Here is a 17,822-nt window from a genome sequence, read left to right as displayed (position 1 = left end):
GAGTAGACTACGAGTCACTCCCAAAGCCTACGGGCACATTACTACTTAAGACCCGACCGCTTCTCCGGCACGAACAAAATAAAAAAAGAGTAAACTACGAGTCACTCCCAAAGCCTACGGGCCACATTACTACTTAAGACCCGGTCGCCTCTCCGGCACGGGCAAAAGTAAAAAAATAGTAGACTACGAGTCACTCCCAAAAGCCTACGGGCCACATACCGCTTAAGACTCGGTCGCCTCTCCGGCACGGGCAAAAGTCAAAAAAGAGTAGACTACGAGTCGCTCCCAAAAGCCTACGGGTCACATTACTGCTTAAGACTCGGTCGCCTCTCTGGCACGGGCAAAGTCAAAAAAGAGTAGACTACGAGTCGCTCCAAAAGCCTACGGGCCACACTAGTAATTGGATCAGCACTTACTAGCTCATCGACTTACGGGCCAAAAGAAATCTACTCCCTTCGCTGAGTTACTATCAGCTCGGGAGTGGGGGGCTATTGATGAGGGCAGATTTGGTCCTCCAGTGAAATTGTGACACGTGGCACCTCGTGACAACTAGAAAAACACCCAGCCAACAAACTTACAAAGTTGGTGACCCACCCAGGCACCAGTCTGGCCGGCCTGGTGCAACCTGCGCGTGGCTTGACGCGCGCCTGCGCGACCTGCGCGCGGCACACGCGACCTGCATGGTGCGCGCGGCCTGCGTGAGCTGCGTGCGGCGTGCGGCCTGCGCGACCTGGCCGACTTGGACCAGCCTAGCGCATGATCCGGCCAAGGCGCCCACCGACGAACCTGGCCTAGACACTGACCCGTCGACTGACACAGGTGCCAGCTTGACGACCTGGTCTAGACAATGACCGGCCGACTGACACAGGCGCCAACCTGACGACCTGGCCTAGACACTGACCCGCCGACTGACACAGGCGCCGACTTGACGACCTGGCCTAGACACTGACCTGCCGACTGACGCAGGCACCCCTCTGACAACCCGGCCCAGACGCCGACCTGGCCGCCTGACACAAGTGCCAGCTTGACGACCTCGAGGAGTTCACCACCGTACCCCGGTTTTGACGGGATGCGACGAGTCTTACCGGTTGGAGGCTTTTCACCCACCTAACCTGCGAGGACTCCGGTATATAAAGACCTCACCCCCCGAAGACAAAGAGGGGGAAAAATGGAAGTAACCCCTGCTCTCTAGCTCTCTCATATTATCTTCAAAGCTCTCTACAATAAGAGTGCTAACTTAAGCGTCGGAGAGCCCCCACCGGGAAAATACCCCCGGGACTTCTGATTCAGTTCTCGCAGGTCCTTCAGCTCCCGCCGCCTACAAAGAGGAGGAAAAGATGGAGTTCTCGTAGGTCCCTCATCTCTCACAGCCTACAAAGGAAAGAAGACCACCTCATGCCGAGGGCAATCGGATTGCGCCGCACCAGAGAGCTCCAACATTCTCTAAGGCATCGGCCGCCTAGTAGGCAGCTCACCACCAGGCAGTTCGCCATCAGGCAGTTGGCCATCAGGCAGTTTGCCACCAGGTAGTTTGCCACCAGGGAGTTCGCCACCAGGGAGTTCGCCACCAGGGAGTTCACCACCAGGCAGTTCGCCACCAGGCAGTTCGCCATCATGCAGTTCACCATCAGGCAGTTTGCCACCAAGCAGTTCGCCCCCAGGCAGTTCGCCCCCAGGAAGTTCGCCACCAAGCAGTTTGCCACCAGGCAGTTCGCCCCCAGGCAGTTCGCCACCAGGGAGCACCACCAGGCAGTTCGCCACCCAGCAGTTTGTCGCCAAGTAGCTCTCCACCAGGGGGCTCGCCACCAAGCAGTTCGTCACCAAGCAATTCTCCCCCAGGGAGTTCGCCACCAAGTAGCTCGTCACTAAGGCACGCCACCACCGGGTCAAATAACGAGGTACTTAGCCAAAAAATTTTACATCACAAAACATTGGTACGTGGCCGAAAACGGTTACATCACCCATCAATCTCCAAGGTCCAGGGCAATACTGGGAATCTAGTCCAATTCATAGATTCAATTAATCTTACACTGTATGTGCCTAGGGTCTCACCCTGGCAGTTGAGACAGGCCACCCCAACTGACTTGGTGGCACCACAATGTCAGCCTTGTCAGGATAGGTCTCCCCAGACTGACCCACTGGCTGTGAACATTCTAAACTAACACGAGTCTCATTAAGTGTCTAGTTTAAGGGTATTACACAGAAACATACCAAGGGAACATGAATCAAATATGCACTTTTATTCATTTACAATAAACTCATAAAGTACATCATCTTGATTGAAGCTAAGGGCATACAAAACTGTCTAATAGTAAAAAAATAATATAAAAAACATAAAAGTAAAAAAATAAAGATATAAAATAAAAATTAAAAGATTCCAAAAGATAGAAAAATAGAAAGATAAAAATGAATGAAAAAAAAAATGGGCTTCCATAAGAAAATAACGTAAACAAATGATAAAGAAATAAAAAAAGGAAATAAGACAAAATAATTTAATTAAGGGATTTTTCTTGTGATGGTTTATTGAAAGTTTTGCTTGGCTTTATTGATTATTAATTGCTATTAATTAGACAATGAATTGCTTGCTTTAATTTGCGCATATTTGGAATATCATGTGGGCCTCACCTATTGGACTCTAGAGAGGATGCCTAACACCTTCCCTTTCCCATCCAAGTCTTACCTAGACTGGTGTGGTCAGTGCCTGGGCTTTGTAGTCACAATTAAACCAAAATGCTTTCTAATGTATATCTCGAAGGTCCCATCACCTCCATTTCCTTAACTATGGGTGGTGACTCCATTTATAGCCCAAGTGAGCCATTTCTCAATGCTCATAGATTGGCGACTCCACTGGGGAGTTCTCAAACCATAGGTGCGGCCCATTAACCGTGTCAGTCCATGCATTTTCACGTAGAACCCAAATTTGAGTCTAGAATAGAGTAGAGAAGCTACCTTAGTTTAGGATATGACACATGTGTTGAGCACTTCAAGATTAAAGCAAAAAAAAAAAGTAAAACAGAAGTGGGGGAGTAAAAAATAAAAAGGAGAGAAAAATAAAAAAAAAGAAAGAAAAAACAATTACGATGATAAAGAGGAGAAAAAGAAAAAGGGAAGAGAAGAAAAACCTAAAAAAAATAGAGAGAGGAGAAATTAAGCAAAAAAAAAGTAAGAAGTCAAAAAAAATGAAATGACAAATGATGACAAATAAATAAACAATAAAATGGTGATGATAAAATAAATTAAAAAAAACATAAAAAAATTAAAAACAACAAAAAATAGATCAAGGAGAGAAAAGAAGAAAAGGGAGGAAGTATAAAAATAAAGAAAAAAGAGAAAAGGGAAAAGACAAAATATAAAGATCAGGTAAAAATAATAATGATGAATAAATAATAAAAATTAAAATATGTAAAATAGGGAAAAGAGGAGAAAATAGAAAATGAATCATTTGCATTCCATGTTATGAAAAGATGTATATACAAAGGAATACTAAAGATTAATAATAATGACAAAAATTAAAAAAAAAAAAAAAAAAAAACTGAAAACCGTGATGATAAATAAATAAACAATAAACTAAGAGGATGAGGGGGTCATCATGACCCAAGCTTCTTGGAGTTGGTTTCAATCAACTAAAGTTTTAGGAAGTGTAATAAAACTACTCTTTCAAATAATAATAATAATAAAAAAAAGACAAAAGGGAGGAGTTTTAGAAAAGGGAATTGAGGAAGAAAGCTTGACCTAAGTAAATGTAGCTAGACTGAAGTTTTGCAGCAGTCCTTCATGTTTTTGAATTTCTGAAGATGAACAAGGTTGCTGGTCCCTATTATCAGATCATGTTCCACATGCCAAGCTGGGTTATAAGGCATCCTTCCCTTAGTCTTGAAGGTGAAGGTTCAGAACTCAGAAGGTTACAAGACCTGATTGTCTACGGGCCCTATTCCTGGAAATTTATAGGGTTTGGGTAGGCTAGGACATCTGGATGTGAGTAGTAACAGTTTTTCTTGTTGCCATATCATCTTCTAGTTTCAACCCAAAATGTCAGAGAAATCCTGCTCGATGACTTTGGCCGGCCATTAGACCGTTAAGAGGTTTGCCTAACTGTTTTCAACGGTTTTGTCTGATTGACCAAGTCATGTTTGGATCAATGCACTCATCTATATTGTGAACCCTGCTTAACTTGTGCCTGCCCTTGTAATGGTTACTTGGAGATGGCACCAGACTCAAAACCTTTGGTTGAAGCAAATAAGGCGCTAGCAGAAGCTATAGGTTCGCTTCTTATGCTCATTGTATGCAACAGGCATGGAACCCAAATTGTACACCACCAAATGCAGAAGCATGCACAATACTTTATGGGTGCGCAGCCACAAGCACAACAGGCGGAAAGTGTTCAAGATGCAGCAGCTCCCAAGTTCTATCTGTTGTTGATCAAGTCCCAGATTCATGTAATATGGTACGCTTTGATTCTAGGGGACCTGTTGGAAAGTGGATAATGTGAAGGAACACGGTAACTCAACCTCCTTGTCAAAATGAAGAAATTGATCTACCGGATGTTGCCTTCATTCTATCCAAATCTAGTCAAAATCCGCAATTAGAAGAGCAGGATCCCTGTCCTTCGAACACCCACATTGCAATTTCAGATGATGTAGTTTCCATGAGTGCTGAAAACTCAGAAATTAGAGATCACTTTGAAGAACACGACTTTAATAGCATTCCAAATAAGAAAGAAGTGACAAGATCTCAATCATAATAGCATTCAGAAATTTCAGATGATGTACTTCTCATTGATTTAGAGAGTCCCTCGCGTAACAAGCATACCTAGTCAAAGTGAGTCACCAGATCTATCTACTGCAAAAGTGCAAGTGCTGCATCCTTATCTGCCCAGGTTCCTTAAACCAGATCAGAAAATTCTGAGTTGGGACCTGTATTGCTAATGCTGAAGGGTCGGTGATAGTTAAAGATGTAGAAGAGAGAACAACAATAAAAATAATAAAAGAATCCTTTGTATTTCTTAACCTGTCAACCAAGCTGAGATGGGTACAATATATATACACAAAGAATAAAATATTAATGGAAAATAAGAAGAGAATAGGCAGTTGCCTATGTACAATCATTCCTAATTGATTCTCTTTCTAATTTAGTTGTTTCCAAATCTGTATGAGAGCCTCCATTGGTAATTGTTAATCTTGAGAGAAAACCTCCATTGATAACTACTAATCTTGAAAGAGAACCTCCATTGGTAACTGCTAATCTTGAGAGAACTTCCTTTGGTAACTGCTAGAGAGCCTTTATTGGTAACTACTAAACTGGACTGAGAGCCTCCATTGGTAACTGCCAGACATGTGGAGATACCATCTAGAGAGCTTTCCTTATACACCCTCTCAAGCGAAACTGGGTTGGAAGCACATGAAGCTTGGACTGGAGAAGATCAAATCTAGTCGAAGGAAGAGGTTTGGTAAAGATATTGGCCAATTGATCATCAATAGAGATATATCGGACGTCCAGATTTTTGCGGAGAATATGATCGCGCAAAAAATGAAAGTCCACTTCGATGTGCTTTGTACGAGCATGAAACACTAGATGCGCCGTGATGTGTGTGCATGCTATACATTATTTTTATTGGTTTATACATGGTTTTGATGATGATTCTTAATGGTTTTTACCCTAATTGAGCTGAATTTCAGGAAATTGAGAATTTGGAACAATTTAGAGTTAAGAGAACATAATACATGGTGATATGGCGGCAAGGGGAGGACTTCGGCCCACCAAGGAGAGAGGCCCAACCGTAGCTCTATGGGAGCCTCCAAAAGGCGGCTGACTTTAGCAGAGTTTGAAGGGGAGTAGGACTCTCAATCAAAGGCTGCAAAGAAGAGTATAAAAGAAAAAGAAAGAGAGGAAATTAGGGTTCGACCCCTTGACACAAGAACGAAGAGGAAAGTTCTAGGAGAAGGATCACAAGGTTGCTGAAGGAGAATTGAAGAAGAGATCGAAGATTGATGCAGAAATTTTAAGTGTCTTCTTCTTTGATTTTGCGAATTCGGTAACCTAGATTCAATTAGGGTTTTTCTTTGTTGAATCTTTCTTTCTTTCTATTATGCGAACCATGATGAATGTTAATTCAGATTTGTAATTAATCTTTTAAGTTGATCCAATTGATAGTGATTCGGTCTTGGGATTTTTTTATTAGGGTTTTTTATTATAAGAGTAATTTTGGCCGAATTGCTCTTGTTTCTTGGATTACTTAAATTGCTTGAGAAAGGGTTTAGGTAATCAGATCAACTGATCAAGAAAATGGATTGAATGTATCTTTGAGATAATGTACATGATTCGTTTGGCATTCATTCATCAAGAATTAATTCCCTTAGATTTCCTTGTCTTTAATGCATCTATAGCAATTAAATTCTTGATAGAAATATAAGAGTTGTTGCTCGTAGATAGATGGGTATGTGCTCAAAAGAGGCTGTTCATGCAATTAGGAAATAGCCAATCCATGGCTGAATTCAACTTCGGTTGGATAGATTAATGATATAATTGCTGAATCGGTTTTGCTAATATTTTCGTGAAGCACTTCCTCTCATTACTTAAGGCGGTTTGATCCGAGAATACTTGGAATAATTTGCTAATTAGGAGTTAAGTTTTTCTTTGTTTAACATTTTGGATTGTTATATAACAAAGGGCTGATTCAATACTAGTAGTTGTTGGATTAATCCCTGTGGGAACGATACTCTACTCATCAGTACATTACTTGATTGGCTAGTGCATTTGCTAGTGTAATCTAAACGCATCAAGTTTTTGGCGTTGCTGTCGAGGTTATCACAACAATATTAGGAACCATCTACTATTGTTAATCTAATTTTGTACAATTTGTTCATGATATGTGTGTATTAGTATCTTTACGACTTTGACTTGTTCAATTTATGACACGCAGATGTGAAAAGGAGAGCATCATCTACGATCTAGAGATTGAACGAACTCTACGCTGCCGCCTTAGAGCTTCTAAGCAAGGGAAAGCTGAAAGTACAAAGATGGTTGAGTAGAGGACTATGATGGACTATGCCAAACCAACCCTCTTATATCATATGGATTCTCTACCTTTAGCACATCAGAATTAGTATGTTTCGCTTAATAGCACATAGATTCCTTGCCTTCGGTACATCACAATCAGAGTTTTTTTTTTTTTTTTTCTCTATAGCACACAATTTTCTCCACCTTTAGCACATTTTAAATCATAATTTTCCACTTAATAGGATAAAAGTTTTCCACCAATGGCACATCACAAATAGTATTTTCCACTATATTGCACATAAGTTTTTTTGCCACTTTGGCACATCATAAATCATTGATTTTTTTGCTTTATAGCACACGGGTATTTTCCGCCATGCTAGCACATCAAATTTTAATTAAGGCTCTATAGTTGTTTTCATTGGCACATGGCGCATTATAGTTTTCAATCTTATGCTTTCTCACCTCATGCAAATAGCTGACCTCACTCCACAAGCTTATCTCATACTTGTTGGAAAGTTCACTATTGACAAATTAAACAGATTTCATACATTGAGTTACTTTTATTGTTATTTTCTACTTGTTTTTAATGCTTTTCTTTATGACAAATGTACCCTGATTTCGAAGGTTCTTGATACATAGGAAGGGGCACTTTGTCAAGAATACAAAGGCATGAACATAATGAAACGATGCTTCACAAGAACTCCTTTTAATCTTAATCCTCCTTCCTCGTCTTGCCCCTCTTCCAAGCTTACCTTTAGCAAAAATCTCTATGTGCTTCTTTTAGTCTTTGTTGTTTCATAATTTCTTACCTCACAACAAAGAGGGATAGTTATTAACACCCCATTTTTGCTCGATCCGCTGCATGAACCTCCAATTTGCCCCAAATTCCTGATCAGACACTCCCGATTTCTCCGAAATACCTAAACACCCAAAAATCCCAACTTTTAGCCTAAAAGCCCCTAATCTATTGTTAGGTCTATTCGATATCAATCTGATGGCCCCGGTTAACCCCAGTCTACTCTTTGACCTACAGATCAAACATTACCATTAAACCCCAGACAACCCGAAACACCTACCCACAAAATTTCAAATCAAGATTCCTCTGTTTACCCCTTCATCAAGCGAAGATTCTAGTTCAATGGCTCTCGTTAGCCTACACACTTGGAACCCATATTCCCTTTTTCTTAACACATCCAAATAGATCAAACCACACCATTAAACTCTAGATACATTAAAATACATACCCATAAAGTTTTAACCCAAAATTTCCCCATTTACCCTTTCATTAAACCAAGATTCCATTCTTGAACATCTCATTGACCTAAATCCCTATGATCTTGACCCTCGAAGGCTAATTATACATCACCAAGATCCTAGACACTCGAAAATACCCACTTGTAAAATTTCGGCCCAAAATACCCCTATTTTTGCCTCGATCACATACAAATTCCATTTCGAGGCTCAACATTGATCGAATCAAGCCCTTTCTAGATCTACCCAATTTGAACCCATTTGGCCAGATCTGACCTTGCTAATCAACTCAGAATGTCCGAAAACCTAACCTTGCCAAATTAAAAAAAAAAAAATACCCCCATTTACCCATCCTTCTAGAAAGATTCTATTTCAACTAATCTCATTGGATTGCACATGCTAAAACCTTGCATGTACTTGGAACCCATCTCAACCCTTCCATCATTGACCCAAAACCATCTATCATGGAACCAAGCCCCTTGGTTTGCCCTCCTAGACCCAGTTTGACCCAAATATTTTAAAATTATGAAATTACCCCTCGAAGCCCTAAAATTACAGAATTGCCACCATGCCCTACTAAAACAAACCTATTTTTCATTTTGAAGAGGGGGGAACTGTTTATCTTCTTTGCTGAAACCAAACCAGAGCGGCGGTAGCCCTTTACCTCCAACCTTTATCCTCTCTATCTTTATATTATCTCTCTCTCCTTTTCCATCTCTCTCTTCTTCTTCTTCCTCCAATCCCAACTGTTGAAATCACTGAGACACTACTCATCGCTTTCCCTATTCGAAGAGAGGAGGCGGTGGCGGCAAAATCGAAGTTGAATAGTCGATTGAGAATACCATTTGTCGTCTCCAACCTTGAGACAAAGAGTAGAGTGGCGAACCTCTGTATTTCTTACCGGAATCACATTTCCATCAGCATCAATCACCTAGTTAGTCCCATTCGAAACCTTCATCATCTGAAGGCGCCTAACCTGAATTCAGAGCTCGTCTGGAACCCTTGTTCGGCATTGATCGAGCCAAGGCCAAAATCCCAATCTGGTAAGCCCTTAACGATTCCCCTGTTTTTTACCTTGAGGTAATCAGATATGAAAGAGAGCCTACGGATCCGGTAATGAAGTCCTGCTGAACTAGCTCCCGTATACTCTTGTTACAGACTCGATCCTCCGCACTTTTTCTTTTTCTTTTTCAAATGTTCTCTTATCTTGCATCATAGGTATATTTCTCTCTTTTAACTATATTTCCATATTCTGCAAGAAATACCTATTCTCTGATGCTTTTCATTGAGAGATAGCTGATTGGTTCTTGTTTTTCTTTTCTCAGTATCCGATCCCATTTCTGATGATTTAGTCCTGTTTATTCCTGTTTATTTTAGGCGTGGGCGGCATTAGCTTAGAGTTACTTTGATTAATACGCAATTTGGGTTTAATTATAAAATTTCTTCTTAATAAGGGGTTATTTGTAATTTTCATATTTGGTGGGGGTTTTAAGTGAAACTTTTATATTTGGTAGGGACTTAATTCTAATATGTTAGGGTTATATGACGTTATGGTTTTGAGAAATAGAAAACTTGCATCTTTCGAAGTTCCTCTCTTCCTTCTCTTCTTGTCTTCTTTCTTCTTCTACTTTCTTGTAACAGGTGGTAGTTCTGCATCGATTTGGTATCAGAGCTCGGCTCCATGTTTCTTCTGCTCACGTCTGAACCAAAGCATCTCAGCCACCTTCCTCTTCCTCTATTTCCACCTGTTGAATAAGAGAGGTCAGTGGTTTCCATCTTCTCTATATTTCCTTCTTCTTCTTATCATTCTCTCTCTCTCTTTTAGTTTCTTTTCTTCTTTTCTTCGACCTTCTTTCTTACTCCTTTCTTTCCTCCCCCAACACTATTTTTTGCAACCGAACTGCACAACAATCACTGTTTCTTTCTCTCTCTCAATCTCTTTTCATTCTTTCTTCCTTTTCCTTATTTCCAAATTCTATTTCCAATAACAAAACCTTAACAGTAGTGATCTCACCCACTCTCTTATCCACTTCTTACTGTCTACGTTCTTGTTCTTGTTGTCTCTTCTTTCAATCTCCCTCTTCTTGTTCTTGTTGTCTCTTCTTCCACTCTTCCTCTTCTTGTTTTTGCTATCTCTTCTTGATTCCTTTTCGCTACTTCCTCCTATATTTTCCTCCCTCTTCCTTTCCTATTGTTTCATATATTCAGCACCGCTCCTATTTTCCTTCTTCATTCTCTTCTTCCTTTTTCTTCTCTTCTTCCTTCTTCTTCCCTTTATTTTCGTTATTTTCTCTGCTGCAACCAAGATAAAAAAAGACACTACTAGCAACATCTCTCTCTCCTATCTTTCTATTACACGAACCAACCACAAATTTGAAGTAAAGAACATAGTGTAGCGGTAGCTGAAAGCCTGAAACAACCACTTCTTGGGTAGAAACAAAGTTGTGAACAACATTGGGAAGTTACTTCCTTTAGTCTTTGCAAACTGACTCAAAATCACATCATACAATGAAACCCGAAGGCCTTCATCTTCAACATTTCTGGTAGCCAACAACACGTGTCCCTTCATGAGAACCACAGAAGTGCTTCCAGAAGCTAGAGGTCACTCGTCCAAGGATTGTGTATTCAATTCTAGGTAGAATAACTTGAAACACCTCACAAATTGAATAGGAAGATAATTTGAGGACTTTGAAAAGGTATATCTTCTCCATTTGGTTTTGTATTAATTCCTTATTTGTTGAGTAAGTTGGTCAATGCAATAAGGCCCTTAGCAGTTTTGTGAAGGCCAAAAATAAATATATACCAATCTTTCCCTCAATAACCTATTATTGAATGCCTCATCTTTTTTTCATTCAAACAAAAAAAATCCCACTTGTTTCTTAGTACGTATATCTCACACCCATAGTCTTGCATGAGCTTAGCATAGTTTCTTTTCAAAATTTTAGATTTTTTAAGAGTGCCTTGCATTAATTTAGAATTTTGATTACTTATTTTTTATATTTTGTCTATATTGGCATTGCATCTTTTTACTTTTATCCCATCAACCCTTTATTAATACCCTATCATCATGGTTACCAATGTTGAACATTCTTCTAGGGTTGAAGCCTTGTCTAAGAGCCAAGAAGCATTGACCAAAGCCTAAAAAGAAACAAAGGCAATTTTTGAAGAGAAGATACAAACCCTTTGTTCAGATATAAATGGCCTTAAAGATTCTATGACTGAATTAATGAAATAAATCTCTATATCCATGGGCAAGTGTCCTATTGAAGACTCGAGGAATGATCCCCAAGAGTTTACCATATGGCATAATTATTGAAATGGTCAACCCCTAGGTGCTAGTGTTCAACAATCGGGCATTCTTCTAACCCCAACTACTAGAATCCACCAACCATGAATGAATATGGGTAGGGAGAGCTAGTCTCCAAACTTGGGACATACTTGCATGCAATCTCATAGGGTGTTAGGTAGTGGATACCGTACCAACAACCCACAAGAATTAGCTGATGATGATGAATTTCTAGAGAGTGACTTTGAGGATTATCCTAGACATAGGCAATATCATGGTAGACATCAGGATATATTCCCTCCACATCATCAATGCTAGATCTAAGATGACCAAAGAGATTTCCATGACGATGGTGAAATCACATGATGGTAGATGTTTCTAGTTATGATGGTAGGTTAGACCCTACTGCTTTCTTAGATTGGTTAGCATATATGGAAGACTACTTTGATTGGTATAATATGTTTGATACCCAATGTGTTTGCTTTACTAAGATAAAGCTAGTAGGGTCTGCCAAGTGATATTAGCAAGGGGTCCAACAAGACATTGAGCATTTAGGTGAGGCACCTATGACTTTATGATCTGAAATGAAAGCTAAATTGAAGGAAAAATATCTTTCACATTTTATAAAATGCAACAATTGGAGTAATGGATGAATTTGAGACAATGATCATTAAGTGTGATCGATTATCTTAACCGATTTGAGGATTTATCTATGAAATGTGATATAAGGGAAGAACAATGGATAACTCTCACCAAGTTCATTAATGGCTTAAGATTTGAACTGAAAAGGGAATTGAACTTGCATTCTCCTAACACCATAAAAGAGGCTTACAATAAGGCCTTAAAGCTTGAAAAGTTATAGAGGTTCTCTATCTTTCGTCGTATGTCTTCCCAAGCTGGAGAGATCCAAGCACCCAAAATGATGTCCAAATTGATGTCCTTTCAGAGGACCAATAGGCCTACACAACCAGAACCAATGATGTCTAGTGGTAGTAACAATCTTATTCAGAGAACCAATACTAACACTATTGCTAGTTCATGACAAAAAGGGTCTGTCATTCAATGTTTTAATTGTCATGGTAAAGGAAATGCTGCTTTATGTTGTCCAAATCAAACTTCAACCATAGGAACAGATGTAGAAGACTCTTTTGAGGGTGTAGATGTTGATCAAGTTGTTAAGTCTTTAGTGGAACCCTTTGACATTGAATTTGAAGAAGACCAATGTTGTATTTATGATCATCACCTTAGTGTTATGATGTGTATTCTGTCCACAGATGACTGGAGGCGTACTTGCATTTTTCAAGCCTATTTCAAATGTGAGGATGTTGTATGCAAAGTTGCCATTGATGGAGGTAGTTCCATGAATGTCGTATCTAAATCTACTATATCAAGAATGAAGCTCAAACCTGAACCACACCCACAACCATATAGAGTAGCTCAGGTAGATAAGACTTCCTTACCCATAACTGAGAGGTGTTTGGTTGCCATCCAAATGGGTGATTATTCAGATAAGGTCTAGTGTGGTGTTCTACCTATGGATGTTTCTCATGTATTGCTAGGGCATCCATGGTTATATATGAATGTTAACCATTATGGTCAATTAAATACATACATCATCAAGCACAATGGCAAATCTATTCTTGTGAAACCAGCCAAACCATATAAGAAGGATAAATCCAAAAATGTCTTCCCAATTGACCCTCCAAAAAGGAAACTGCTGCACATTCTAACTAAAAAAGAATTTGAAAGGGAAGGCAAAGAGTCAGGTGTAGTTTTATTTGTTGTGGCCAAAGAAAATGCTAGGGTTGTTTCTGTAGAATCAACTATAAATTCACCTAGGATTGCAACCCTATTGAAAGAATTCCAAGATGTGGCCCAAGAAGAATTGCCAAGTGAATTACCACCCTTGAGGGACATTCAACATGCCATTGGCTTGGTCCTAGGATCCCAATTGCCTAACCTCCCGCATTATAGGATGAACCCTAAGGAGCATGCTGAAGTGCAACGACAAGTGAACGAACTTTTAGAAAGAGATTTTGTTCATTAGAGTTGAAGTCCTTGTGATGTGCAAGCTCTATTAATTCCTAAGAAAGATGGATCTTGGAGAATGTGTATCGATAGTCATGCAATCAATAAGATCACAATTAAATATAGATTCCTAATACCTCGACTTGATGATATGTTGGATCTCATGGCTAGTGCACAATGTTTTTCTAAGATTGATCTTCGAAGTGGATATCACCAGATCCGAATTAGAATTGGCGATGAATGGAAAACTGCTTTTAAAACAAAGAATGGGCTCTATGAGTGGCTAGTCATGCCCTTTGGCTTGACTAATGCACCTCATACTTTTATGATATTTATGACTCAAATTTTACAAACTGTAGGTATATAGTATTCGCTTAGACCCTCAGAGAACATCAACCACTAAATTAACACCATGATGTTGCATGTGAACAACCCACAGTCAACCTTCCTGCTGCGATGAACCCGTAATGCACCACAAGTTCTATGATGAACTCATAACACACATCATAGAACCGTGATAAACCCATGATAGTTCCCCACACCTGTCCGAACGCTTGATGAACCCAGAGCCCATCAAAAGACATGGCGAAACGACATGTAGGGTTAACAAGATACCACCTGCTAGGCAATTATGTCACTAAATGCCATGTCAATAAAATAAAGCGCACGAGAAGCAGTAGCAAACGTGAATAATGAGGGATCTTGAGGGGAAAGAAAGCCGATCCTCAGAAAGATCCTCATGAGACATGTGGTGAAACCCCAGTGGTGCACTTAATGATTGACAACAAATCCAATATTCCCATTCCTGATAGGAGATAAGCACCTTTATCTCCTACCTTTTAGGATCTCAGGATCTCACCCATAAATAGAGATCCTCTTCGTATTGGAATTCATTTGGCACCCAGCACTCGAGCATTCTTTTGCTTTGACTCCTTACCCTACCACCAAATCTTTCTCTATCTTTCAAAGAGACCGTTTAGGATCAACCTTACCCTAGCACCAAATCATAGAGAATGGCCTCACAAAGAATCAACCTTACCTCCATCCCCGAGGAGCAGAACGTCTCAGAGAACACCAATCTGGGAGTAGAGAACCACCCAAAGATGGAAACTCCTATCTAGGCCGACATCGAGATACTCTCTAAACAAAGTATATGAGTTTAAGGCAATCTTCGAAACTAGATTCAGAAAGATTGAGCATAGCCAGGAGTAAACAAGGAGTGCCCTCCAGATCTTACTCAATCGTTCAACCTAAGCCGAGCAAACCCCCGCCACTCTTACCGGTGTCCCCAACCCTAACCATCACGCCTCCAACCAAATCCCCACCATCCCAGAACAGCCCAATAGAGCCAACCCAACTCCAACCTAGATAGGCCACCAACCTGTCCACCAGTCTTACGCCTTTCCCTGCATTAACCCGGTAGCAGAGACCCCTCTTAGTCGAGACGAGCTGAGGTAAATTGTCCAGGGGATAGTAGTTGAGAGCCGCAACCAAGCTTAGGATTCGACTATCGTACAGAAGCTGTATTCTGATTGCATCTTGTACAAGTCCTACCCTATTGGGTATACTCCTCAGTAATGGCCACAATATGACGAACAGAGGGGTAGCCCGCAGGAGCACATCACAAGTTTGAAGACACCCTCGGTTCCTTCACTCTTGATGGGGCATGCACCCTACTTACAGAATCGACATTGAGAACATTGAGGTGGAAACTTTTAGCCAACTCTAGAGGTGTGCATAGAGGACGGCATGCACCGTCAAAGATACCTCCCCGTACAATAGGAATAAGGCATATTTAGTTGATAGGAAGCCTAGAAACAACGAAGGAGCTAGACAGGGACTGTACCAGTGTGACAATTCCCCAGGAAGAAGAAGTGTCTGTCCCCCCTTCCCTTGCACAAGGGAGGAGGTGATCATGATAATGAATAAGTTAGTCGAGGACAGAGTCATCAACCTACCGCCACCACCATCTGGAGCAGACCCGGAGAAGAACAAGTGCGGCAGGAGGTGATGTAATTTTCATCAATCGCCACACCATGACTTGATGGACTATTTTACCTTGAGGAGATTGTTCGTACAAAAATTTAAGCTCGATGAGTTCGTCAAAAGAGACTTGGCACGCGTAGATAGCACCCCCCTCCCAACCCATACCTAGGGAGGCAGCATCAATGTGGTGGGAGCAGCCAACCAGTACTAATATGACATCCTAATTGAAAAGCTGGAGCAGAGCTAAGAGCTACAATAATTCTTCACTAAACAAGGGGAAAACTCGACAACACAGAAACTGGCCATCAGGGCATTGGCGGAAGTCTTCAGGCATCCATTACAACCCTATAGTTGCGATTGTAGTAGTGTAGAGTTCACAATGGATGACATGTTAGCCGCGAATCCCCACCACAATAAACCATTGTACATCCTAGCGAAAATAGGCGGTTTTGAAATGAGAAGGTCGATGGTCGATCCAAGAAGCTCTATCAACCTCGTCTCCATCCACACGTTGGAACTGATGAACATACAAAAGGAAGACATCAAAGGATTGCCATTAGAGGTGACAAACTTCAATGGGAACGCATCGGTGATAACTCTGCATTTTGAGACCTTAAGGGCATCAATTCAGGGGTATTTTCAGCTTTAAGATAGTCAAAGTGTGCCATTTTCCCAGTTAAATTTAATGTTGTGACCTCTGAGGGTCTCTATGCAAATTTTGTGCAAAACGGGAAGTTTTCATGGCTGAAATGCAGCTTTTGGGAAGCTGGTGTGAAGTCCAGCTGAGAGGGGTGTTTTTGTGAAAATCTGAGAGCAGGAGGGTGCCTCCTATTTGCTAAACCCAGTTTGATGCCCCTCCTACTGTATTAGCATGCTCCCCACACTTTAGCAAACCCTATGACTCTTTTTAACCCAATCTTTTTGCTCTTAGCAAACCCTAGCTGCCCCTAGGTGTTTAATCTCCACCCTCCACTTCTTCTAATCTCCACCACTCATTCTATGACAACCTTTTTGTTGTTTTTAAACCCTAGGGCGCCACCTAACTGCTAACCCTCACCATTCAACCCCTAACTACTAGATCCTTACCCTCCATTCCATCTTCTATCTCGAGGGGTTCGAGGGCTGAAGAGGGGAAGGACACATAATTCTTGTTAGGAGGGGTTCCTGCAAGCTGTCCAGCTAATCTGCAACTATCACCACTGGATCTGAATTTTGGATCACTTTTATTTATTTTTTTGTTAATTTCAGTACTTTGTTAATTTCTGAATTTTAGTTATTGTCTTGTTTAATTTCGAACCTTTAATTTCAGCATTAATAAATTTTAATTTTTGATTTTCCGTAATTGCCAATTCCAATTTCTTTTTATTTGTCCTGAACAAAGAGAAATAATAATTTTTCCCTCGCTTCTCTGTGGGTTCGACCCCTTCCTCACCACGTACTACAATATTTAAGGTTACATGAGGATTGGAAAAATTATTAATCTCTAAACTGGTGTTCCGAAGTGGTTAACGACATGCTTCCGGACACACCAAGTCACGGAGAAAATTTTTATTTGCTTTATCTAGATATGTTTCATTATTTTTTTTATTTTCATTCTATTACTTGGTCCGTTATCTCAGTTTAGTTCTTATTTCTCTTTGATTCTGCAGGACGGAATAGCGAAAGGTGGGGTATTAGAGTGTTGTGAGACTACGGGAGAGAAGAGAAGAGAAGAGAAATTGGATTGTGTTTCAGGTGTAGTTATCCCATTTTATTATTAATTTTTTTTTTATCTTTACTTTCAAACTCTTTTTCTTTATTGAATAGTAATTTTTGAATTTTTAATTAATTTTTTCTAGATCAGATTTATTTTTTTTTAGTATTATTATTTTTTCTGTAGTTTTGTTTCTAGATCTATTTTTCTTTTCTTTTTAATTTTAATTTATTGTTTGATTTTTTTTTTTCTTCTTAGGTTTGTTTTTTGTTTTTATTTCAAATAAAAAACAAAAAAACGTATATTTTATTTTATTTTATTTATTTTCGCATAATTTTATTTTGTTTATTTTATTTTCTTTTTAATTTTTAGCATAGAAATTTTTTTGTTAGAATTTATTTTGGTAGTTGTTAATCTTTTTTTTAGCATAATTATTTCTTTTATTTTCAGTTTGTTGTAATTATTTGTTGCCTTATTTAATTTCCCTTTTATTAGTGCTTTAATTGAATTATTAATTGTTAAAAGGGGAAATTGTTTGAATTTTCAAATTTGAATTTAAATTTAAATCCAAATCTGAATCTG

At 39.8% G+C, this 17,822-nt stretch overlaps 1 long non-coding RNA gene across 1 annotated transcript; it reads left to right on the top strand.

Moving 5' to 3' along the window:
- Positions 1–8,851: 8,851 nt before the first annotated feature.
- LOC148871683 (uncharacterized) lies at positions 8,852–17,375 on the top strand. The gene is made up of 2 exons (XR_016106599.1): positions 8,852–9,290; positions 17,197–17,375. It is a non-coding gene; the product is annotated as an uncharacterized LOC148871683 (long non-coding RNA).
- Positions 17,376–17,822: the final 447 nt, after the last annotated feature.

The sequence above is a fragment of the Nelumbo lutea genome, chromosome 2 (genome assembly GCF_056320005.1).
Source record: "Nelumbo lutea isolate HS-2025 chromosome 2, American lotus-T2T, whole genome shotgun sequence".
NCBI lineage: Eukaryota > Viridiplantae > Streptophyta > Magnoliopsida > Proteales > Nelumbonaceae > Nelumbo > Nelumbo lutea.
Note: the sequence above shows the minus strand (reverse complement) of the source record. Positions and strands in the feature narration are given on the sequence as shown.